Source organism: Ambystoma mexicanum, chromosome 7q (assembly GCF_040938575.1).
Source record: "Ambystoma mexicanum isolate Mex_15411 chromosome 7q, UKY_AmexF1_1, whole genome shotgun sequence".
NCBI classification, from domain to species: domain Eukaryota; kingdom Metazoa; phylum Chordata; class Amphibia; order Caudata; family Ambystomatidae; genus Ambystoma; species Ambystoma mexicanum.
Window position 1 is genome coordinate 1137780041 of NC_090941.1, and position 24002 is coordinate 1137804042.

Genomic DNA, 24002 nt, shown 5'->3' on the forward strand with positions numbered 1-24002 from the left:
ATAATATTTAGGATGGATTGCATTTGAACATCAGGTGCTCACCTAACAGGAGTTCTTTCTATTTTTCTTTAGTTAGTAAGTGCTTCCATGTTGGGTGAGCAATTGTTGCAATATCCGCACTACAGAAAACCATCTCTCTATACTTTCAAAATCTTCACCAAGCAAGCTCAGAAAAGAGCGGGAAAAATGTGGGAGGAGCTACTTAATGGTTTGGTGCCTTGAGGGCCTTTCAAGGGATAAAAAGGTGGGCACTTCTTCCACAGTGCCCATAGCAGGAACGGCCTCAGATGAGAACAGTGATGCAGGCCAACTGGCTGAACATTGCAGTTTTGAATCTCAGATGTCTTGAAACCTCATAGAAATACAGCTTCAAGCTTGTAAGTGCTTACCTATTGAGGTTGAAGTTCTGTTAACTAAACAACAGCTCTGGAAGTGTATGTTATAATATTTAGAGAATAATTGCATTTGAGCATCAGGTGCTCACCTAACAGGAGTTCTTTCTATTTTTCTTTAGTTAGTAAGTGCTTCCATGTTAGGTGAGTAATTGTTGCAATATCTCCACTACAGAAAACCATCTCTCTATACTTTCAAAATCTTCACCAAGCAAGCTCAGAAAAGAGCGGGAAAAATGTGGGAGGAGCTACTTAATGGTTTGGTGCCTTCAGGGCCTTTCAAGGGATAAAAAGGTGGGCACTTCTTCCACAGTGCCCATAGCAGGAACGGCCTCGGATGAGAACAGTGATGCAGGCCAACTGGCTGAACATTGCAGTTTTGAATTTCAGATGTCTTGAAACCTCATAGAAATACAGCTTCAAGCTTGTAAGTGCTTACCTATTGAGGTTGAAGTTCTGTTAACTAAACAACAGCTCTGGAAGTGTATGTTATAATATTTAGAGAATAATTGCATTTGAGCATCAGGTGCTCACCTAACAGGAGTTCTTTCTATTTTTCTTTAGTTAGTAAGTGCTTCCATGTTAGGTGAGCAATTGTTGCAATATCTCCACTACAGAAAACCATCTCTCTATACTTTCAAAATCTTCACCAAGCAAGCTCAGAAAAGAGCGGGAAAAATGTGGGAGGAGCTACTTAATGGTTTGGTGCCTTCAGGGCCTTTCAAGGGATAAAAAGGTGGGCACTTCTTCCACAGTGCCCATAGCAGGAACGGCCTCGGATGAGAACAGTGATGCAGGCCAACTGGCTGAACATTGCAGTTTTGAATTTCAGATGTCTTGAAACCTCATAGAAATACAGCTTCAAGCTTGTAAGTGCTTACCTATTGAGGTTGAAGTTCTGTTAACTAAACAACAGCTCTGGAAGTGTATGTTATAATATTTAGAGAATAATTGCATTTGAGCATCGGGTGCTCACCTAACAGGAGTTCTTTCTATTTTTCTTTAGTTAGTAAGTGCTTCCATGTTAGGTGAGCAATTGTTGCAATATCTCCACTACAGAAAACCATCTCTCTATACTTTCAAAATCTTCACCAAGCAAGCTCAGAAAAGAGCGGGAAAAATGTGGGAGGAGCTACTTAATGGTTTGGTGCCTTCAGGGCCTTTCAAGGGATAAAAAGGCGAGCACTTCTTCCACAGTGCCCATAACAGTAACAGCCTCAGACAAGAACAGGGATGCAGACCCATTGGCTGAACATTGCAGTTTTGAATTTCAGATGTCTTGAAACCTCATAGAAATACAGCTTCATGGTTATAAGTGCTTACCTTTTGAGGTTGAAGTTCTGTGAACTAAACAGCAACTTTGGAAGTGTATGTTATAATATTTAGGATGGATTGCATTTGAACATCAGGTGCTCACCTAACAGGAGTTCTTTCTATTTTTCTTTAGTTAGTAAGTGCTTCCATGTTAGGTGAGCAATTGTTGCAATATCCCCACTACAGAAAACCATCTCTCTATACTTTCAAAATCTTCACCAAGCAAGCTCAGAAAAGAGCGGGAAAAATGTGGGAGGAGCTACTTAATGGTTTGGTGCCTTGAGGGCCTTTCAAGGGATAAAAAGGTGGGCACTTCTTCCACAGTGCCCATAGCAGGAACGGCCTCGGATGAGAACAGTGATGCAGGCCAACTGGCTGAACATTGCAGTTTTGAATTTCAGATGTCTTGAAACCTCATAGAAATACAGCTTCAAGCTTGTAAGTGCTTACCTATTGAGGTTGAAGTTCTGTTAACTAAACAACAGCTCTGGAAGTGTATGTTATAATATTTAGAGAATAATTGCATTTGCGCATCAGGTGCTCACCTAACAGGAGTTCTTTCTATTTTTCTTTAGTTAGTAAGTGCTTCCATGTTAGGTGAGCAATTGTTGCAATATCTCTACTACAGAAAACCATCTCTCTATACTTTCAAAATCTTCACCAAGCAAGCTCAGAAAAGAGCGGGACAAATGTGGGAGGAGCTACTTAATGGTTTGGTGCCTTGAGGGCCTTTCAAGGGATAAAAAGGTGGGCACTTCTTCCACAGTGCCCATAGCAGGAACGGCCTCGGATGAGAACAGTGATGCAGGCCAACTGGCTGAACATTGCAGTTTTGAATTTCAGATGTCTTGAAACCTCATAGAAATACAGCTTCAAGCTTGTAAGTGCTTACCTATTGAGGTTGAAGTTCTGTTAACTAAACAACAGCTCTGGAAGTGTATGTTATAATATTTAGGATGGATTGCATTTGAACATCAGGCGCTCACCTAACAGGAGTTCTTTCTATTTTTCTTTAGTTAGTAAGTGCTTCCATGTTAGGTGAGCAATTGTTGCAATATCCCCACTACAGAAAACCATCTCTCTATACTTTCAAAATCTTCACCAAGCAAGCTCAGAAAAGAGCGGGAAAAATGTGGGAGGAGCTACTTAATGGTTTGGTGCCTTGAGGGCCTTTCAAGGGATAAAAAGGTGGGCACTTCTTCCACAGTGCCCATAGCAGGAACGGCCTCGGATGAGAACAGTGATGCAGGCCAACTGGCTGAACATTGCAGTTTTGAATTTCAGATGTCTTGAAACCTCATAGAAATACAGCTTCAAGCTTGTAAGTGCTTACCTATTGAGGTTGAAGTTCTGTTAACTAAACAACAGCTCTGGAAGTGTATGTTATAATATTTAGAGAATAATTGCATTTGAGCATCAGGTGCTCACCTAACAGGAGTTCTTTCTATTTTTCTTTAGTTAGTAAGTGCTTCCATGTTAGGTGAGCAATTGTTGCAATATCTCCACTACAGAAAACCATCTCTCTATACTTTCAAAATCTTCACCAAGCAAGCTCAGAAAAGAGCGGGAAAAATGTGGGAGGAGCTACTTAATGGTTTGGTGCCTTCAGGGCCTTTCAAGGGATAAAAAGGTGGGCACTTCTTCCACAGTGCCCATAGCAGGAACGGCCTCGGATGAGAACAGTGATGCAGGCCAACTGGCTGAACATTGCAGTTTTGAATTTCAGATGTCTTGAAACCTCATAGAAATACAGCTTCAAGCTTGTAAGTGCTTACCTATTGAGGTTGAAGTTCTGTTAACTAAACAACAGCTCTGGAAGTGTATGTTATAATATTTAGAGAATAATTGCATTTGAGCATCGGGTGCTCACCTAACAGGAGTTCTTTCTATTTTTCTTTAGTTAGTAAGTGCTTCCATGTTAGGTGAGCAATTGTTGCAATATCTCCACTACAGAAAACCATCTCTCTATACTTTCAAAATCTTCACCAAGCAAGCTCAGAAAAGAGCGGGAAAAATGTGGGAGGAGCTACTTAATGGTTTGGTGCCTTCAGGGCCTTTCAAGGGATAAAAAGGCGAGCACTTCTTCCACAGTGCCCATAACAGTAACAGCCTCAGACAAGAACAGGGATGCAGACCCATTGGCTGAACATTGCAGTTTTGAATTTCAGATGTCTTGAAACCTCATAGAAATACAGCTTCATGGTTATAAGTGCTTACCTTTTGAGGTTGAAGTTCTGTGAACTAAACAGCAACTTTGGAAGTGTATGTTATAATATTTAGGATGGATTGCATTTGAACATCAGGTGCTCACCTAACAGGAGTTCTTTCTATTTTTCTTTAGTTAGTAAGTGCTTCCATGTTAGGTGAGCAATTGTTGCAATATCCCCACTACAGAAAACCATCTCTCTATACTTTCAAAATCTTCACCAAGCAAGCTCAGAAAAGAGCGGGAAAAATGTGGGAGGAGCTACTTAATGGTTTGGTGCCTTGAGGGCCTTTCAAGGGATAAAAAGGTGGGCACTTCTTCCACAGTGCCCATAGCAGGAACGGCCTCGGATGAGAACAGTGATGCAGGCCAACTGGCTGAACATTGCAGTTTTGAATTTCAGATGTCTTGAAACCTCATAGAAATACAGCTTCAAGCTTGTAAGTGCTTACCTATTGAGGTTGAAGTTCTGTTAACTAAACAACAGCTCTGGAAGTGTATGTTATAATATTTAGAGAATAATTGCATTTGCGCATCAGGTGCTCACCTAACAGGAGTTCTTTCTATTTTTCTTTAGTTAGTAAGTGCTTCCATGTTAGGTGAGCAATTGTTGCAATATCTCTACTACAGAAAACCATCTCTCTATACTTTCAAAATCTTCACCAAGCAAGCTCAGAAAAGAGCGGGACAAATGTGGGAGGAGCTACTTAATGGTTTGGTGCCTTGAGGGCCTTTCAAGGGATAAAAAGGTGGGCACTTCTTCCACAGTGCCCATAACAGTAACAGCCTCAGACAAGAACAGGGATGCAGACCCATTGGCTGAACATTGCAGTTTTGAATTTCAGATGTCTTGAAACCTCATAGAAATACAGCTTCATGGTTATAAGTGCTTACCTTTTGAGGTTGAAGTTCTGTGAACTAAACAGCAACTTTGGAAGTGTATGTTATAATATTTAGGATGGATTGCATTTGAACATCAGGTGCTCACCTAACAGGAGTTCTTTCTATTTTTCTTTAGTTAGTAAGTGCTTCCATGTTAGGTGAGCAATTGTTGCAATATCTCTACTACAGAAAACCATCTCTCTATACTTTCAAAATCTTCACCAAGCAAGCTCAGAAAAGAGCGGGACAAATGTGGGAGGAGCTACTTAATGGTTTGGTGCCTTGAGGGCCTTTCAAGGGATAAAAAGGTGGGCACTTCTTCCACAGTGCCCATAGCAGGAACGGCCTCGGATGAGAACAGTGATGCAGGCCAACTGGCTGAACATTGCAGTTTTGAATTTCAGATGTCTTGAAACCTCATAGAAATACAGCTTCAAGCTTGTAAGTGCTTACCTATTGAGGTTGAAGTTCTGTTAACTAAACAACAGCTCTGGAAGTGTATGTTATAATATTTAGAGAATAATTGCATTTGCGCATCAGGTGCTCACCTAACAGGAGTTCTTTCTATTTTTCTTTAGTTAGTAAGTGCTTCCATGTTAGGTGAGCAATTGTTGCAATATCTCTACTACAGAAAACCATCTCTCTATACTTTCAAAATCTTCACCAAGCAAGCTCAGAAAAGAGCGGGAAAAATGTGGGAGGAGCTACTTAATGGTTTGGTGCCTTCAGGGCCTTTCAAGGGATAAAAAGGCGAGCACTTCTTCCACAGTGCCCATAACAGTAACAGCCTCAGACAAGAACAGGGATGCAGACCCATTGGCTGAACATTGCAGTTTTGAATTTCAGATGTCTTGAAACCTCATAGAAATACAGCTTCATGGTTATAAGTGCTTACCTTTTGAGGTTGAAGTTCTGTTAACTAAACAACAGCTCTGGAAGTGTATGTTATAATATTTAGAGAATAATTGCATTTGAACATCAGGTGCTCACCTAACAGGAGTTCTTTCTATTTTTCTTTAGTTAGTAAGTGCTTCCATGTTGGGTGAGCAATTGTTGCAATATCCCCACTACAGAAAACCATCTCTCTATACTTTCAAAATCTTCACCAAGCAAGCTCAGAAAAGAGCGGGAAAAATGTGGGAGGAGCTACTTAATGGTTTGGTGCCTTGAGGGCCTTTCAAGGGATAAAAAGGTGGGCACTTCTTCCACAGGGCCCATAGCAGGAACGGCCTCAGATGAGAACAGTGATGCAGGCCAACTGGCTGAACATTGCAGTTTTGAATTTCAGATGTCTTGAAACCTCATAGAAATACAGCTTCAAGCTTGTAAGTGCTTACCTATTGAGGTTGAAGTTCTGTTAACTAAACAACAGCTCTGGAAGTGTATGTTATAATATTTAGAGAATAATTGCATTTGAGCATCAGGTGCTCACCTAACAGGAGTTCTTTCTATTTTTCTTTAGTTAGTAAGTGCTTCCATGTTAGGTGAGCAATTGTTTCAATATCTCCACTGCAGAAAACCATCCCTCTATACTTTCAAAATCTTCACCAAGCAAGCTCAGAAAAGAGCGGGAAAAATGTGGGAGGAGCTACTTAATGGTTTGGTGCCTTCAGGGCCTTTCAAGGGATAAAAAGGCGAGCACTTATTCCACAGTGCCCATACCAGAAACAGCCTCTGACAAGAACAGGGATGCAGACCCTTTGGCTGAACATTGCAGTTTTGAATTTCAGATGCCTTGAAATCTCATAGAAATACAGCTTCAAGCTTGTAAGTGCTTACCTTTTGAGTTTGAAGTTCTGTGAAATAAACAACAACTCTGGAAGTACATGGTATAATATTTAGGGATGGATTGCATTTGAGCATCAGGTGTTCACCTGACAGGAGTTCTTTCTATTTGTCTTTAGTTAGTAAGTGCTTCCATGTTAGGTGAGCAATTGTTGCAATATCCCCACTACAGAAAACCATCTCTCTATACTTTCAAAATCTTCACCAAGCAAGCTCAGAAAAGAGCGGGAAAAATGTGGGAGGAGCTACTTAATGGTTTGGTGCCTTGAGGGCCTTTCAAGGGATAAAAAGGTGGGCCCTTCTCCACAGTGCCCATAGCAGGAACGGCCTCGGATGAGAACAGTGATGCAGGCCAACTGGCTGAACATTGCAGTTTTGAATTTCAGATGTCTTGAAACCTCATAGAAATACAGCTTCAAGCTTGTAAGTGCTTACCTATTGAGGTTGAAGTTCTGTTAACTAAACAACAGCTCTGGAAGTGTATGTTATAATATTTAGAGAATAATTGCATTTGAGCATCAGGTGCTCACCTAACAGGAGTTCTTTCTATTTTTCTTTAGTTAGTAAGTGCTTCCATGTTAGGTGAGCAATTGTTGCAATATCTCTACTACAGAAAACCATCTCTCTATACTTTCAAAATCTTCACCAAGCAAGCTCAGAAAAGAGCGGGACAAATGTGGGAGGAGCTACTTAATGGTTTGGTGCCTTGAGGGCCTTTCAATGGATAAAAAGGTGGGCACTTCTTCCACAGTGCCCATAGCAGGAACGGCCTCGGATGAGAACAGTGATGCATGCCAACTGGCTGAACATTGCAGTTTTGAATTTCAGATGTCTTGAAACCTCATAGAAATACAGCTTCAAGCTTGTAAGTGCTTACCTATTGAGGTTGAAGTTCTGTTAACTAAACAACAGCTCTGGAAGTGTATGTTATAATATTTAGAGAATAATTGCATTTGAGCATAAGGTGCTCACCTAACAGGAGTTCTTTCTATTTTTCTTTAGTTAGTAAGTGCTTCCATGTTAGGTGAGCAATTGTTGCAATATCTCCACTACAGAAAACCATCTCTCTATACTTTCAAAATCTTCACCAAGCAAGCTCAGAAAAGAGCGGGAAAAATGTGGGAGGAGCTACTTAATGGTTTGGTGCCTTCAGGGCCTTTCAAGGGATAAAAAGGTGGGCACTTCTTCCACAGTGCCCATAGCAGGAACAGCCTCGGATGAGAACAGTGATGCAGGCCAACTGGCTGAACATTGCAGTTTTGAATTTCAGATGTCTTGAAACCTCATAGAAATACAGCTTCAAGCTTGTAAGTGCTTACCTATTGAGGTTGAAGTTCTGTTAACTAAACAACAGCTCTGGAAGTGTATGTTATAATATTTAGAGAATAATTGCATTTGAGCATCAGGTGCTCACCTAACAGGAGTTCTTTCTATTTTTCTTTAGTTAGTAAGTGCTTCCATGTTAGGTGAGCAATTGTTGCAATATCTCCACTACAGAAAACCATCTCTCTATACTTTCAAAATCTTCACCAAGCAAGCTCAGAAAAGAGCGGGAAAAATGTGGGAGGAGCTACTTAATGGTTTGGTGCCTTCAAGGCCTTTCAAGGGATAAAAAGGCGAGCACTTCTTCCACAGTGCCCATAACAGTAACAGCCTCAGACAAGAACAGGGATGCAGACCCATTGGCTGAACATTGCAGTTTTGAATTTCAGATGTCTTGAAACCTCATAGAAATACAGCTTCATGGTTATAAGTGCTTACCTTTTGAGGTTGAAGTTCTGTGAACTAAACAGCAACTTTGGAAGTGTATGTTATAATATTTAGGATGGATTGCATTTGAACATCAGGTGCTCACCTAACAGGAGTTCTTTCTATTTTTCTTTAGTTAGTAAGTGCTTCCATGTTGGGTGAGCAATTGTTGCAATATCCCCACTACAGAAAACCATCTCTCTATACTTTCAAAATCTTCACCAAGCAAGCTCAGAAAAGAGCGGGAAAAATGTGGGAGGAGCTACTTAATGGTTTGGTGCCTTGAGGGCCTTTCAAGGGATAAAAAGGTGGGCACTTCTTCCACAGTGCCCATAGCAGGAACGGCCTCAGATGAGAACAGTGATGCAGGCCAACTGGCTGAACATTGCAGTTTTGAATCTCAGATGTCTTGAAACCTCATAGAAATACAGCTTCAAGCTTGTAAGTGCTTACCTATTGAGGTTGAAGTTCTGTTAACTAAACAACAGCTCTGGAAGTGTATGTTATAATATTTAGAGAATAATTGCATTTGAGCATCAGGTGCTCACCTAACAGGAGTTCTTTCTATTTTTCTTTAGTTAGTAAGTGCTTCCATGTTAGGTGAGTAATTGTTGCAATATCTCCACTACAGAAAACCATCTCTCTATACTTTCAAAATCTTCACCAAGCAAGCTCAGAAAAGAGCGGGAAAAATGTGGGAGGAGCTACTTAATGGTTTGGTGCCTTCAGGGCCTTTCAAGGGATAAAAAGGCGAGCACTTCTTCCACAGTGCCCATAACAGTAACAGCCTCAGACAAGAACAGGGATGCAGACCCATTGGCTGAACATTGCAGTTTTGAATTTCAGATGTCTTGAAACCTCATAGAAATACAACTTCATGGTTATAAGTGCTTACCTTTTGAGGTTGAAGTTCTGTGAACTAAACAGCAACTTTGGAAGTGTATGTTATAATATTTAGGATGGATTGCATTTGAACATCAGGTGCTCACCTAACAGGAGTTCTTTCTATTTTTCTTTAGTTAGTAAGTGCTTCCATGTTAGGTGAGCAATTGTTGCAATATCTCTACTACAGAAAACCATCTCTCTATACTTTCAAAATCTTCACCAAGCAAGCTCAGAAAAGAGCGGGACAAATGTGGGAGGAGCTACTTAATGGTTTGGTGCCTTGAGGGCCTTTCAAGGGATAAAAAGGTGGGCACTTCTTCCACAGTGCCCATAGCAGGAACGGCCTCGGATGAGAACAGTGATGCAGGCCAACTGGCTGAACATTGCAGTTTTGAATTTCAGATGTCTTGAAACCTCATAGAAATACAGCTTCAAGCTTGTAAGTGCTTACCTATTGAGGTTGAAGTTCTGTTAACTAAACAACAGCTCTGGAAGTGTATGTTATAATATTTAGAGAATAATTGCATTTGAGCATCAGGTGCTCACCTAACAGGAGTTCTTTCTATTTTTCTTTAGTTAGTAAGTGCTTCCATGTTAGGTGAGCAATTGTTGCAATATCTCCACTACAGAAAACCATCTCTCTATACTTTCAAAATCTTCACCAAGCAAGCTCAGAAAAGAGCGGGAAAAATGTGGGAGGAGCTACTTAATGGTTTGGTGCCTTCAGGGCCTTTCAAGGGATAAAAAGGTGGGCACTTCTTCCACAGTGCCCATAGCAGGAACGGCCTCGGATGAGAACAGTGATGCAGGCCAACTGGCTGAACATTGCAGTTTTGAATTTCAGATGTCTTGAAACCTCATAGAAATACAGCTTCAAGCTTGTAAGTGCTTACCTATTGAGGTTGAAGTTCTGTTAACTAAACAACAGCTCTGGAAGTGTATGTTATAATATTTAGAGAATAATTGCATTTGAGCATCGGGTGCTCACCTAACAGGAGTTCTTTCTATTTTTCTTTAGTTAGTAAGTGCTTCCATGTTAGGTGAGCAATTGTTGCAATATCTCCACTACAGAAAACCATCTCTCTATACTTTCAAAATCTTCACCAAGCAAGCTCAGAAAAGAGCGGGAAAAATGTGGGAGGAGCTACTTAATGGTTTGGTGCCTTCAGGGCCTTTCAAGGGATAAAAAGGCGAGCACTTCTTCCACAGTGCCCATAACAGTAACAGCCTCAGACAAGAACAGGGATGCAGACCCATTGGCTGAACATTGCAGTTTTGAATTTCAGATGTCTTGAAACCTCATAGAAATACAGCTTCATGGTTATAAGTGCTTACCTTTTGAGGTTGAAGTTCTGTGAACTAAACAGCAACTTTGGAAGTGTATGTTATAATATTTAGGATGGATTGCATTTGAACATCAGGTGCTCACCTAACAGGAGTTCTTTCTATTTTTCTTTAGTTAGTAAGTGCTTCCATGTTAGGTGAGCAATTGTTGCAATATCTCTACTACAGAAAACCATCTCTCTATACTTTCAAAATCTTCACCAAGCAAGCTCAGAAAAGAGCGGGACAAATGTGGGAGGAGCTACTTAATGGTTTGGTGCCTTGAGGGCCTTTCAAGGGATAAAAAGGTGGGCACTTCTTCCACAGTGCCCATAGCAGGAACGGCCTCGGATGAGAACAGTGATGCAGGCCAACTGGCTGAACATTGCAGTTTTGAATTTCAGATGTCTTGAAACCTCATAGAAATACAGCTTCAAGCTTGTAAGTGCTTACCTATTGAGGTTGAAGTTCTGTTAACTAAACAACAGCTCTGGAAGTGTATGTTATAATATTTAGAGAATAATTGCATTTGAGCATCAGGTGCTCACCTAACAGGAGTTCTTTCTATTTTTCTTTAGTTAGTAAGTGCTTCCATGTTAGGTGAGCAATTGTTGCAATATCTCCACTACAGAAAACCATCTCTCTATACTTTCAAAATCTTCACCAAGCAAGCTCAGAAAAGAGCGGGAAAAATGTGGGAGGAGCTACTTAATGGTTTGGTGCCTTCAGGGCCTTTCAAGGGATAAAAAGGTGGGCACTTCTTCCACAGTGCCCATAGCAGGAACGGCCTCGGATGAGAACAGTGATGCAGGCCAACTGGCTGAACATTGCAGTTTTGAATTTCAGATGTCTTGAAACCTCATAGAAATACAGCTTCAAGCTTGTAAGTGCTTACCTATTGAGGTTGAAGTTCTGTTAACTAAACAACAGCTCTGGAAGTGTATGTTATAATATTTAGAGAATAATTGCATTTGAGCATCGGGTGCTCACCTAACAGGAGTTCTTTCTATTTTTCTTTAGTTAGTAAGTGCTTCCATGTTAGGTGAGCAATTGTTGCAATATCTCCACTACAGAAAACCATCTCTCTATACTTTCAAAATCTTCACCAAGCAAGCTCAGAAAAGAGCGGGAAAAATGTGGGAGGAGCTACTTAATGGTTTGGTGCCTTCAGGGCCTTTCAAGGGATAAAAAGGCGAGCACTTCTTCCACAGTGCCCATAACAGTAACAGCCTCAGACAAGAACAGGGATGCAGACCCATTGGCTGAACATTGCAGTTTTGAATTTCAGATGTCTTGAAACCTCATAGAAATACAGCTTCATGGTTATAAGTGCTTACCTTTTGAGGTTGAAGTTCTGTGAACTAAACAGCAACTTTGGAAGTGTATGTTATAATATTTAGGATGGATTGCATTTGAACATCAGGTGCTCACCTAACAGGAGTTCTTTCTATTTTTCTTTAGTTAGTAAGTGCTTCCATGTTAGGTGAGCAATTGTTGCAATATCCCCACTACAGAAAACCATCTCTCTATACTTTCAAAATCTTCACCAAGCAAGCTCAGAAAAGAGCGGGAAAAATGTGGGAGGAGCTACTTAATGGTTTGGTGCCTTGAGGGCCTTTCAAGGGATAAAAAGGTGGGCACTTCTTCCACAGTGCCCATAGCAGGAACGGCCTCGGATGAGAACAGTGATGCAGGCCAACTGGCTGAACATTGCAGTTTTGAATTTCAGATGTCTTGAAACCTCATAGAAATACAGCTTCAAGCTTGTAAGTGCTTACCTATTGAGGTTGAAGTTCTGTTAACTAAACAACAGCTCTGGAAGTGTATGTTATAATATTTAGAGAATAATTGCATTTGCGCATCAGGTGCTCACCTAACAGGAGTTCTTTCTATTTTTCTTTAGTTAGTAAGTGCTTCCATGTTAGGTGAGCAATTGTTGCAATATCTCTACTACAGAAAACCATCTCTCTATACTTTCAAAATCTTCACCAAGCAAGCTCAGAAAAGAGCGGGACAAATGTGGGAGGAGCTACTTAATGGTTTGGTGCCTTGAGGGCCTTTCAAGGGATAAAAAGGTGGGCACTTCTTCCACAGTGCCCATAGCAGGAACGGCCTCGGATGAGAACAGTGATGCAGGCCAACTGGCTGAACATTGCAGTTTTGAATTTCAGATGTCTTGAAACCTCATAGAAATACAGCTTCAAGCTTGTAAGTGCTTACCTATTGAGGTTGAAGTTCTGTTAACTAAACAACAGCTCTGGAAGTGTATGTTATAATATTTAGAGAATAATTGCATTTGAGCATCAGGTGCTCACCTAACAGGAGTTCTTTCTATTTTTCTTTAGTTAGTAAGTGCTTCCATGTTAGGTGAGTAATTGTTGCAATATCTCCACTACAGAAAACCATCTCTCTATACTTTCAAAATCTTCACCAAGCAAGCTCAGAAAAGAGCGGGAAAAATGTGGGAGGAGCTACTTAATGGTTTGGTGCCTTCAGGGCCTTTCAAGGGATAAAAAGGCGAGCACTTCTTCCACAGTGCCCATAACAGTAACAGCCTCAGACAAGAACAGGGATGCAGACCCATTGGCTGAACATTGCAGTTTTGAATTTCAGATGTCTTGAAACCTCATAGAAATACAACTTCATGGTTATAAGTGCTTACCTTTTGAGGTTGAAGTTCTGTGAACTAAACAGCAACTTTGGAAGTGTATGTTATAATATTTAGGATGGATTGCATTTGAACATCAGGTGCTCACCTAACAGGAGTTCTTTCTATTTTTCTTTAGTTAGTAAGTGCTTCCATGTTAGGTGAGCAATTGTTGCAATATCTCTACTACAGAAAACCATCTCTCTATACTTTCAAAATCTTCACCAAGCAAGCTCAGAAAAGAGCGGGACAAATGTGGGAGGAGCTACTTAATGGTTTGGTGCCTTGAGGGCCTTTCAAGGGATAAAAAGGTGGGCACTTCTTCCACAGTGCCCATAGCAGGAACGGCCTCGGATGAGAACAGTGATGCAGGCCAACTGGCTGAACATTGCAGTTTTGAATTTCAGATGTCTTGAAACCTCATAGAAATACAGCTTCAAGCTTGTAAGTGCTTACCTATTGAGGTTGAAGTTCTGTTAACTAAACAACAGCTCTGGAAGTGTATGTTATAATATTTAGAGAATAATTGCATTTGAGCATCAGGTGCTCACCTAACAGGAGTTCTTTCTATTTTTCTTTAGTTAGTAAGTGCTTCCATGTTAGGTGAGCAATTGTTGCAATATCTCCACTACAGAAAACCATCTCTCTATACTTTCAAAATCTTCACCAAGCAAGCTCAGAAAAGAGCGGGAAAAATGTGGGAGGAGCTACTTAATGGTTTGGTGCCTTCAGGGCCTTTCAAGGGATAAAAAGGTGGGCACTTCTTCCACAGTGCCCATAGCAGGAACGGCCTCGGATGAGAACAGTGATGCAGGCCAACTGGCTGAACATTGCAGTTTTGAATTTCAGATGTCTTGAAACCTCATAGAAATACAGCTTCAAGCTTGTAAGTGCTTACCTATTGAGGTTGAAGTTCTGTTAACTAAACAACAGCTCTGGAAGTGTATGTTATAATATTTAGAGAATAATTGCATTTGAGCATCGGGTGCTCACCTAACAGGAGTTCTTTCTATTTTTCTTTAGTTAGTAAGTGCTTCCATGTTAGGTGAGCAATTGTTGCAATATCTCCACTACAGAAAACCATCTCTCTATACTTTCAAAATCTTCACCAAGCAAGCTCAGAAAAGAGCGGGAAAAATGTGGGAGGAGCTACTTAATGGTTTGGTGCCTTCAGGGCCTTTCAAGGGATAAAAAGGCGAGCACTTCTTCCACAGTGCCCATAACAGTAACAGCCTCAGACAAGAACAGGGATGCAGACCCATTGGCTGAACATTGCAGTTTTGAATTTCAGATGTCTTGAAACCTCATAGAAATACAGCTTCATGGTTATAAGTGCTTACCTTTTGAGGTTGAAGTTCTGTGAACTAAACAGCAACTTTGGAAGTGTATGTTATAATATTTAGGATGGATTGCATTTGAACATCAGGTGCTCACCTAACAGGAGTTCTTTCTATTTTTCTTTAGTTAGTAAGTGCTTCCATGTTAGGTGAGCAATTGTTGCAATATCCCCACTACAGAAAACCATCTCTCTATACTTTCAAAATCTTCACCAAGCAAGCTCAGAAAAGAGCGGGAAAAATGTGGGAGGAGCTACTTAATGGTTTGGTGCCTTGAGGGCCTTTCAAGGGATAAAAAGGTGGGCACTTCTTCCACAGTGCCCATAGCAGGAACGGCCTCGGATGAGAACAGTGATGCAGGCCAACTGGCTGAACATTGCAGTTTTGAATTTCAGATGTCTTGAAACCTCATAGAAATACAGCTTCAAGCTTGTAAGTGCTTACCTATTGAGGTTGAAGTTCTGTTAACTAAACAACAGCTCTGGAAGTGTATGTTATAATATTTAGAGAATAATTGCATTTGCGCATCAGGTGCTCACCTAACAGGAGTTCTTTCTATTTTTCTTTAGTTAGTAAGTGCTTCCATGTTAGGTGAGCAATTGTTGCAATATCTCTACTACAGAAAACCATCTCTCTATACTTTCAAAATCTTCACCAAGCAAGCTCAGAAAAGAGCGGGACAAATGTGGGAGGAGCTACTTAATGGTTTGGTGCCTTGAGGGCCTTTCAAGGGATAAAAAGGTGGGCACTTCTTCCACAGTGCCCATAGCAGGAACGGCCTCGGATGAGAACAGTGATGCAGGCCAACTGGCTGAACATTGCAGTTTTGAATTTCAGATGTCTTGAAACCTCATAGAAATACAGCTTCAAGCTTGTAAGTGCTTACCTATTGAGGTTGAAGTTCTGTTAACTAAACAACAGCTCTGGAAGTGTATGTTATAATATTTAGAGAATAATTGCATTTGAGCATAAGGTGCTCACCTAACAGGAGTTCTTTCTATTTTTCTTTAGTTAGTAAGTGCTTCCATGTTAGGTGAGCAATTGTTGCAATATCTCCACTACAGAAAACCATCTCTCTATACTTTCAAAATCTTCACCAAGCAAGCTCAGAAAAGAGCGGGAAAAATGTGGGAGGAGCTACTTAATGGTTTGGTGCCTTCAGGGCCTTTCAAGGGATAAAAAGGTGGGCACTTCTTCCACAGTGCCCATAGCAGGAACAGCCTCGGATGAGAACAGTGATGCAGGCCAACTGGCTGAACATTGCAGTTTTGAATTTCAGATGTCTTGAAACCTCATAGAAATACAGCTTCAAGCTTGTAAGTGCTTACCTATTGAGGTTGAAGTTCTGTTAACTAAACAACAGCTCTGGAAGTGTATGTTATAATATTTAGAGAATAATTGCATTTGAGCATCAGGTGCTCACCTAACAGGAGTTCTTTCTATTTTTCTTTAGTTAGTAAGTGCTTCCATGTTAGGTGAGCAATTGTTGCAATATCTCCACTACAGAAAACCATCTCTCTATACTTTCAAAATCTTCACCAAGCAAGCTCAGAAAAGAGCGGGAAAAATGTGGGAGGAGCTACTTAATGGTTTGGTGCCTTCAGGGCCTTTCAAGGGATAAAAAGGCGAGCACTTCTTCCACAGTGCCCATAACAGTAACAGCCTCAGACAAGAACAGGGATGCAGACCCATTGGCTGAACATTGCAGTTTTGAATTTCAGATGTCTTGAAACCTCATAGAAATACAGCTTCATGGTTATAAGTGCTTACCTTTTGAGGTTGAAGTTCTGTGAACTAAACAGCAACTTTGGAAGTGTATGTTATAATATTTAGGATGGATTGCATTTGAACATCAGGTGCTCACCTAACAGGAGTTCTTTCTATTTTTCTTTAGTTAGTAAGTGCTTCCATGTTGGGTGAGCAATTGTTGCAATATCCCCACTACAGAAAACCATCTCTCTATACTTTCAAAATCTTCACCAAGCAAGCTCAGAAAAGAGCGGGAAAAATGTGGGAGGAGCTACTTAATGGTTTGGTGCCTTGAGGGCCTTTCAAGGGATAAAAAGGTGGGCACTTCTTCCACAGTGCCCATAGCAGGAACGGCCTCAGATGAGAACAGTGATGCAGGCCAACTGGCTGAACATTGCAGTTTTGAATCTCAGATGTCTTGAAACCTCATAGAAATACAGCTTCAAGCTTGTAAGTGCTTACCTATTGAGGTTGAAGTTCTGTTAACTAAACAACAGCTCTGGAAGTGTATGTTATAATATTTAGAGAATAATTGCATTTGAGCATCAGGTGCTCACCTAACAGGAGTTCTTTCTATTTTTCTTTAGTTAGTAAGTGCTTCCATGTTAGGTGAGTAATTGTTGCAATATCTCCACTACAGAAAACCATCTCTCTATACTTTCAAAATCTTCACCAAGCAAGCTCAGAAAAGAGCGGGAAAAATGTGGGAGGAGCTACTTAATGGTTTGGTGCCTTCAGGGCCTTTCAAGGGATAAAAAGGCGAGCACTTCTTCCACAGTGCCCATAACAGTAACAGCCTCAGACAAGAACAGGGATGCAGACCCATTGGCTGAACATTGCAGTTTTGAATTTCAGATGTCTTGAAACCTCATAGAAATACAGCTTCATGGTTATAAGTGCTTACCTTTTGAGGTTGAAGTTCTGTGAACTAAACAGCAACTTTGGAAGTGTATGTTATAATATTTAGGATGGATTGCATTTGAACATCAGGTGCTCACCTAACAGGAGTTCTTTCTATTTTTCTTTAGTTAGTAAGTGCTTCCATGTTAGGTGAGCAATTGTTGCAATATCCCCACTACAGAAAACCATCTCTCTATACTTTCAAAATCTTCACCAAGCAAGCTCAGAAAAGAGCGGGAAAAATGTGGGAGGAGCTACTTAATGGTTTGGTGCCTTGAGGGCCTTTCAAGGGATAAAAAGGTGGGCACTTCTTCCACAGTGCCCATAGCAGGAACGGCCTCGGATGAGAACAGTGATGCAGGCCAACTGGCTGAACATTGCAGTTTTGAATTTCAGATGTCTTGAAACCTCATAGAAATACAGCTTCAAGCTTGTAAGTGCTTACCTATTGAGGTTGAAGTTCTGTTAACTAAACAACAGCTCTGGAAGTGTATGTTATAATATTTAGAGAATAATTGCATTTGCGCATCAGGTGCTCACCTAACAGGAGTTCTTTCTATTTTTCTTTAGTTAGTAAGTGCTTCCATGTTAGGTGAGCAATTGTTGCAATATCTCTACTACAGAAAACCATCTCTCTATACTTTCAAAATCTTCACCAAGCAAGCTCAGAAAAGAGCGGGACAAATGTGGGAGGAGCTACTTAATGGTTTGGTGCCTTGAGGGCCTTTCAAGGGATAAAAAGGTGGGCACTTCTTCCACAGTGCCCATAACAGTAACAGCCTCAGACAAGAACAGGGATGCAGACCCATTGGCTGAACATTGCAGTTTTGAATTTCAGATGTCTTGAAACCTCATAGAAATACAGCTTCATGGTTATAAGTGCTTACCTTTTGAGGTTGAAGTTCTGTGAACTAAACAGCAACTTTGGAAGTGTATGTTATAATATTTAGGATGGATTGCATTTGAACATCAGGTGCTCACCTAACAGGAGTTCTTTCTATTTTTCTTTAGTTAGTAAGTGCTTCCATGTTAGGTGAGCAATTGTTGCAATATCTCTACTACAGAAAACCATCTCTCTATACTTTCAAAATCTTCACCAAGCAAGCTCAGAAAAGAGCGGGACAAATGTGGGAGGAGCTACTTAATGGTTTGGTGCCTTGAGGGCCTTTCAAGGGATAAAAAGGTGGGCACTTCTTCCACAGTGCCCATAGCAGGAACGGCCTCGGATGAGAACAGTGATGCAGGCCAACTGGCTGAACATTGCAGTTTTGAATTTCAGATGTCTTGAAACCTCATAGAAATACAGCTTCAAGCTTGTAAGTGCTTACCTATTGAGGTTGAAGTTCTGTTAACTAAACAACAGCTCTGGAAGTGTATGTTATAATATTTAGAGAATAATTGCATTTGCGCATCAGGTGCTCACCTAACAGGAGTTCTTTCTATTTTTCTTTAGTTAGTAAGTGCTTCCATGTTAGGTGAGCAATTGTTGCAATATCTCTACTACAGAAAACCATCTCTCTATACTTTCAAAATCTTCACCAAGCAAGCTCAGAAAAGAGCGGGAAAAATGTGGGAGGAGCTACTTAATGGTTTGGTGCCTTCAGGGCCTTTCAAGGGATAAAAAGGCGAGCACTTCTTCCACAGTGCCCATAACAGTAACAGCCTCAGACAAGAACAGGGATGCAGACCCATTGGCTGAACATTGCAGTTTTGAATTTCAGATGTCTTGAAACCTCATAGAAATACAGCTTCATGGTTATAAGTGCTTACCTTTTGAGGTTGAAGTTCTGTTAACTAAACAACAGCTCTGGAAGTGTATGTTATAATATTTAGAGAATAATTGCATTTGAACATCAGGTGCTCACCTAACAGGAGTTCTTTCTATTTTTCTTTAGTTAGTAAGTGCTTCCATGTTGGGTGAGCAATTGTTGCAATATCCCCACTACAGAAAACCATCTCTCTATACTTTCAAAATCTTCACCAAGCAAGCTCAGAAAAGAGCGGGAAAAATGTGGGAGGAGCTACTTAATGGTTTGGTGCCTTGAGGGCCTTTCAAGGGATAAAAAGGTGGGCACTTCTTCCACAGGGCCCATAGCAGGAACGGCCTCAGATGAGAACAGTGATGCAGGCCAACTGGCTGAACATTGCAGTTTTGAATTTCAGATGTCTTGAAACCTCATAGAAATACAGCTTCAAGCTTGTAAGTGCTTACCTATTGAGGTTGAAGTTCTGTTAACTAAACAACAGCTCTGGAAGTGTATGTTATAATATTTAGAGAATAATTGCATTTGAGCATCAGGTGCTCACCTAACAGGAGTTCTTTCTATTTTTCTTTAGTTAGTAAGTGCTTCCATGTTAGGTGAGCAATTGTTTCAATATCTCCACTGCAGAAAACCATCCCTCTATACTTTCAAAATCTTCACCAAGCAAGCTCAGAAAAGAGCGGGAAAAATGTGGGAGGAGCTACTTAATGGTTTGGTGCCTTCAGGGCCTTTCAAGGGATAAAAAGGCGAGCACTTATTCCACAGTGCCCATACCAGAAACAGCCTCTGACAAGAACAGGGATGCAGACCCTTTGGCTGAACATTGCAGTTTTGAATTTCAGATGCCTTGAAATCTCATAGAAATACAGCTTCAAGCTTGTAAGTGCTTACCTTTTGAGTTTGAAGTTCTGTGAAATAAACAACAACTCTGGAAGTACATGGTATAATATTTAGGGATGGATTGCATTTGAGCATCAGGTGTTCACCTGACAGGAGTTCTTTCTATTTGTCTTTAGTTAGTAAGTGCTTCCATGTTAGGTGAGCAATTGTTGCAATATCCCCACTACAGAAAACCATCTCTCTATACTTTCAAAATCTTCACCAAGCAAGCTCAGAAAAGAGTGGGAAAAATGTGGGAGGAGCTACTTAATGGTTTGGTGCCTTGAGGGCCTTTCAAGGGATAAAAAGGTGGGCCCTTCTCCACAGTGCCCATAGCAGGAACGGCCTCGGATGAGAACAGTGATGCAGGCCAACTGGCTGAACATTGCAGTTTTGAATTTCAGATGTCTTGAAACCTCATAGAAATACAGCTTCAAGCTTGTAAGTGCTTACCTATTGAGGTTGAAGTTCTGTTAACTAAACAACAGCTCTGGAAGTGTATGTTATAATATTTAGAGAATAATTGCATTTGAGCATCAGGTGCTCACCTAACAGGAGTTCTTTCTATTTTTCTTTAGTTAGTAAGTGCTTCCATGTTAGGTGAGCAATTGTTGCAATATCTCTACTACAGAAAACCATCTCTCTATACTTTCAAAATCTTCACCAAGCAAGCTCAGAAAAGAGCGGGACAAATGTGGGAGGAGCTACTTAATGGTTTGGTGCCTTGAGGGCCTTTCAATGGATAAAAAGGTGGGCACTTCTTCCACAGTGCCCATAGCAGGAACGGCCTCGGATGAGAACAGTGATGCATGCCAACTGGCTGAACATTGCAGTTTTGAATTTCAGATGTCTTGAAACCTCATAGAAATACAGCTTCAAGCTTGTAAGTGCTTACCTATTGAGGTTGAAGTTCTGTTAACTAAACAACAGCTCTGGAAGTGTATGTTATAATATTTAGAGAATAATTGCATTTGAGCATAAGGTGCTCACCTAACAGGAGTTCTTTCTATTTTTCTTTAGTTAGTAAGTGCTTCCATGTTAGGTGAGCAATTGTTGCAATATCTCCACTACAGAAAACCATCTCTCTATACTTTCAAAATCTTCACCAAGCAAGCTCAGAAAAGAGCGGGAAAAATGTGGGAGGAGCTACTTAATGGTTTGGTGCCTTCAGGGCCTTTCAAGGGATAAAAAGGTGGGCACTTCTTCCACAGTGCCCATAGCAGGAACAGCCTCGGATGAGAACAGTGATGCAGGCCAACTGGCTGAACATTGCAGTTTTGAATTTCAGATGTCTTGAAACCTCATAGAAATACAGCTTCAAGCTTGTAAGTGCTTACCTATTGAGGTTGAAGTTCTGTTAACTAAACAACAGCTCTGGAAGTGTATGTTATAATATTTAGAGAATAATTGCATTTGAGCATCAGGTGCTCACCTAACAGGAGTTCTTTCTATTTTTCTTTAGTTAGTAAGTGCTTCCATGTTAGGTGAGCAATTGTTGCAATATCTCCACTACAGAAAACCATCTCTCTATACTTTCAAAATCTTCACCAAGCAAGCTCAGAAAAGAGCGGGAAAAATGTGGGAGGAGCTACTTAATGGTTTGGTGCCTTCAAGGCCTTTCAAGGGATAAAAAGGCGAGCACTTCTTCCACAGTGCCCATAACAGTAACAGCCTCAGACAAGAACAGGGATGCAGACCCATTGGCTGAACATTGCAGTTTTGAATTTCAGATGTCTTGAAACCTCATAGAAATACAGCTTCATGGTTATAAGTGCTTACCTTTTGAGGTTGAAGTTCTGTGAACTAAACAGCAACTTTGGAAGTGTATGTTATAATATTTAGGATGGATTGCATTTGAACATCAGGTGCTCACCTAACAGGAGTTCTTTCTATTTTTCTTTAGTTAGTAAGTGCTTCCATGTTGGGTGAGCAATTGTTGCAATATCCCCACTACAGAAAACCATCTCTCTATACTTTCAAAATCTTCACCAAGCAAGCTCAGAAAAGAGCGGGAAAAATGTGGGAGGAGCTACTTAATGGTTTGGTGCCTTGAGGGCCTTTCAAGGGATAAAAAGGTGGGCACTTCTTCCACAGTGCCCATAGCAGGAACGGCCTCAGATGAGAACAGTGATGCAGGCCAACTGGCTGAACATTGCAGTTTTGAATCTCAGATGTCTTGAAACCTCATAGAAATACAGCTTCAAGCTTGTAAGTGCTTACCTATTGAGGTTGAAGTTCTGTTAACTAAACAACAGCTCTGGAAGTGTATGTTATAATATTTAGAGAATAATTGCATTTGAGCATCAGGTGCTCACCTAACAGGAGTTCTTTCTATTTTTCTTTAGTTAGTAAGTGCTTCCATGTTAGGTGAGTAATTGTTGCAATATCTCCACTACAGAAAACCATCTCTCTATACTTTCAAAATCTTCACCAAGCAAGCTCAGAAAAGAGCGGGAAAAATGTGGGAGGAGCTACTTAATGGTTTGGTGCCTTCAGGGCCTTTCAAGGGATAAAAAGGCGAGCACTTCTTCCACAGTGCCCATAACAGTAACAGCCTCAGACAAGAACAGGGATGCAGACCCATTGGCTGAACATTGCAGTTTTGAATTTCAGATGTCTTGAAACCTCATAGAAATACAACTTCATGGTTATAAGTGCTTACCTTTTGAGGTTGAAGTTCTGTGAACTAAACAGCAACTTTGGAAGTGTATGTTATAATATTTAGGATGGATTGCATTTGAACATCAGGTGCTCACCTAACAGGAGTTCTTTCTATTTTTCTTTAGTTAGTAAGTGCTTCCATGTTAGGTGAGCAATTGTTGCAATATCTCTACTACAGAAAACCATCTCTCTATACTTTCAAAATCTTCACCAAGCAAGCTCAGAAAAGAGCGGGACAAATGTGGGAGGAGCTACTTAATGGTTTGGTGCCTTGAGGGCCTTTCAAGGGATAAAAAGGTGGGCACTTCTTCCACAGTGCCCATAGCAGGAACGGCCTCGGATGAGAACAGTGATGCAGGCCAACTGGCTGAACATTGCAGTTTTGAATTTCAGATGTCTTGAAACCTCATAGAAATACAGCTTCAAGCTTGTAAGTGCTTACCTATTGAGGTTGAAGTTCTGTTAACTAAACAACAGCTCTGGAAGTGTATGTTATAATATTTAGAGAATAATTGCATTTGAGCATCAGGTGCTCACCTAACAGGAGTTCTTTCTATTTTTCTTTAGTTAGTAAGTGCTTCCATGTTAGGTGAGCAATTGTTGCAATATCTCCACTACAGAAAACCATCTCTCTATACTTTCAAAATCTTCACCAAGCAAGCTCAGAAAAGAGCGGGAAAAATGTGGGAGGAGCTACTTAATGGTTTGGTGCCTTCAGGGCCTTTCAAGGGATAAAAAGGTGGGCACTTCTTCCACAGTGCCCATAGCAGGAACGGCCTCGGATGAGAACAGTGATGCAGGCCAACTGGCTGAACATTGCAGTTTTGAATTTCAGATGTCTTGAAACCTCATAGAAATACAGCTTCAAGCTTGTAAGTGCTTACCTATTGAGGTTGAAGTTCTGTTAACTAAACAACAGCTCTGGAAGTGTATGTTATAATATTTAGAGAATAATTGCATTTGAGCATCGGGTGCTCACCTAACAGGAGTTCTTTCTATTTTTCTTTAGTTAGTAAGTGCTTCCATGTTAGGTGAGCAATTGTTGCAATATCTCCACTACAGAAAACCATCTCTCTATACTTTCAAAATCTTCACCAAGCAAGCTCAGAAAAGAGCGGGAAAAATGTGGGAGGAGCTACTTAATGGTTTGGTGCCTTCAGGGCCTTTCAAGGGATAAAAAGGCGAGCACTTCTTCCACAGTGCCCATAACAGTAACAGCCTCAGACAAGAACAGGGATGCAGACCCATTGGCTGAACATTGCAGTTTTGAATTTCAGATGTCTTGAAACCTCATAGAAATACAGCTTCATGGTTATAAGTGCTTACCTTTTGAGGTTGAAGTTCTGTGAACTAAACAGCAACTTTGGAAGTGTATGTTATAATATTTAGGATGGATTGCATTTGAACATCAGGTGCTCACCTAACAGGAGTTCTTTCTATTTTTCTTTAGTTAGTAAGTGCTTCCATGTTAGGTGAGCAATTGTTGCAATATCCCCACTACAGAAAACCATCTCTCTATACTTTCAAAAT